This window comes from Macrobrachium rosenbergii, chromosome 49 (assembly GCF_040412425.1).
Source record: "Macrobrachium rosenbergii isolate ZJJX-2024 chromosome 49, ASM4041242v1, whole genome shotgun sequence".
In the NCBI taxonomy this organism is placed as follows: domain Eukaryota; kingdom Metazoa; phylum Arthropoda; class Malacostraca; order Decapoda; family Palaemonidae; genus Macrobrachium; species Macrobrachium rosenbergii.
Genome location: NC_089789.1, coordinates 20,958,606 through 20,961,105, shown reverse-complemented (window position 1 = coordinate 20,961,105; position 2,500 = coordinate 20,958,606). Strand labels below are relative to the sequence as shown.

Sequence of the window (2,500 nt, the reverse complement as noted above, 5' to 3'; positions counted from 1 at the left end):
TCACCCACATACCTCAAATGGTCTCCGTAAACGAGTGTAGCCAAAGGATACGATTATACAATGGAAACTTTTTGTGGAGGCAGTAATATTTATAACAATCTAATGTTGTACTTTTAATATTTCAAATCGATTTTAACCCTTTTTTTTCATAGTCCCTCATGTATCGGCCATTTTTTCAAACCTGCTCTATTCATCAGTTTACTTGGCCCAAAAAATTACCATTTGATTTTGATGACTTTATAAGAATATTCCTCTAAACAGCCTGGCCTACCTAAAGAGCTCCAAATCTTCAAATGAAACATTGAAATACAACTAACTATTCCAAAAGGAAAAACTAGTACTAAAAACTAAAATAAACTCAATTGCAACCCGTTGTCAGTCCCACCTCTCGATGCACTAGGCACACACCTGACCTTTGAATTGCATAGGCCTCCATCACCAAACAACAGTATGTGAGGTTTTTGAAGTCCAGTGGAAAAGCACAGCTTATTAACCACTCCTGCTCAGCCTTGGAACGTTCCCTGAGCAAAGATCTGGCACAGATGGAAAGAAATGGTCGCATCTAGAGGAGAATGAGCGAAAGGGTTTCGCTTTATAGCAAGTGAAAAAAAAATGTTTTGAAGACGTAAAGAGAAATGCCTTTATGAAAATGAAAATAACAGAAATCATTTTCGCGGACACACAAGACGTAAAATAAAAATGCACACACACACACACACACACACATGTATATATATATATATATATATATATATGAATTGAAATAGTGTATACAGAAATATATATTTATATGGATATATAGTATATATATACACAATATATACGCGTATAATAAAAAAATGCATATATATATATATATATATATATATATATATATATATATATATATATATATATATATATACGATAGAGAGAGAGAGAGAGAGAGAGAGAGAGAGAGAGAGAGAGAGAGAGAGACTTCTAAGGGTAAACAGGAAAAATTTTATTATTTCGGGTTCCACATTTCCCTCTCTAAATAATTTAAACTGCCACACGTCTCGCGCATGTTCATGTATGATTATGCATAACGGAATAACAAAAATAATTATCCATCCGAACTATTCATAAAAGAATGACAAACTTCCTTTTCAGTGAAATGTAGCGCAGATACACAGATAAGTAAAGTGCAATTAAATTAATCAATTCGACCTAGGCATTGCAGAATGCTTGTTTATTCATGTTATGCTTTAAGTGAAACAGCCGGACGACTTTGACCAATCAAGTAAAACTCTTTACTAATAAGTAAAATTAAAGACGTCTCTCTCTCTCTCTCTCTCTCTCTCTCTCTCTCTCTCTCTCTCTCTCTCTCTCTCTCTCTCTCTCTTTGAGTTTCGGAAACGAGAATTCAATTACGCACCTTTATCACAAGCGACTCTGGAAATATCCCTGCGTTCCAACATCATGTACACTGGCGCTTTACATAATGTAAAAGAAAATACTGATGAAACGAACATCCCTATTAGCGTACTAAGTGTGTAACTTAAGTATATAACAAGATTTTTTTTAATTAAACGTCCCGAGTTCGCGGACACAAAATCAATGAATGAGATACCAGACAAACATTCTTTTATCCACAATAGTGTATTTATCGCTTTCGTCAGTCTTTCACCCGTCATGCGACAGCTTCGAAAACTTCATCGAATGAAAATGAGGAATTTATTTCAAGGTAATGCTGACTAAAGCAGAAATTTGATAGGGGAGTCATGTAATTTATGAGCATTTTTGGAGACCAAAAGTATAGGCAAAAATGCTTTTCACAATACTACTACTACTACTACAGCTACCACCACCACTACTACTACTGCTACTACAATAATAATAATAATAATAATAATAATAATAATAATAATAATAATAATAATAATAATAATAATAATAATGAGATGAGCGTTAATAGCTGACCAGCCACGTCTACCTGAAATCCTGTTAATAAAGTCATAAAGAGCTGCCCATAAAATTTCAGGCTTTTTTCTCCCCTCTCTCTCTCTCTCTCTCTCTCTCTCTCTCTCTCTCTCTCTCTCTCTCTCTAAGTAAGCTGACATAAAAATAGTAACCTTCAATTACTTTCTTCAATATGAAAATACTTTCATGCATTTATCGTCGTTTCCTCCTCTCTCTCTCTCTCTCTCTCTCTCTCTCTCTCTCTCTCTCTCTCTCTCTCTCTCTCTCTCTCTCTAAGCTGTGATAAAAATAACCTTCAATCACTTTCCTCAATATCAAAACATTTTCAAGTATTTATCGTCATTTCCTCCTGACCATTCTACGGCCTTTTCTATTCATCAAGTCGTCACCAGAAGCAAACCTGTGACCTTCAACACACAGCCCATTTTAACACCGTCACCTGTGAGTTCATTCAAATGCAAATGAAATTGCCTTCTCCCTCCCATCCCTTCCATTATCGTTCTACAGTTCCTCCATTATCGCTGTCATCTCCAGAACTAACAAGCTTCATCTTTTTAAA

General features: G+C 35.0%; 1 long non-coding RNA gene across 3 annotated transcripts in view; it reads right to left on the bottom strand.

The window, feature by feature from the left end:
* LOC136832148 (uncharacterized) overlaps positions 1-2,500 on the bottom strand; it is a 359,618-nt gene that overhangs the window by 317,469 nt on the left and 39,649 nt on the right. The gene's annotated exons all lie outside the window — the stretch shown is intronic.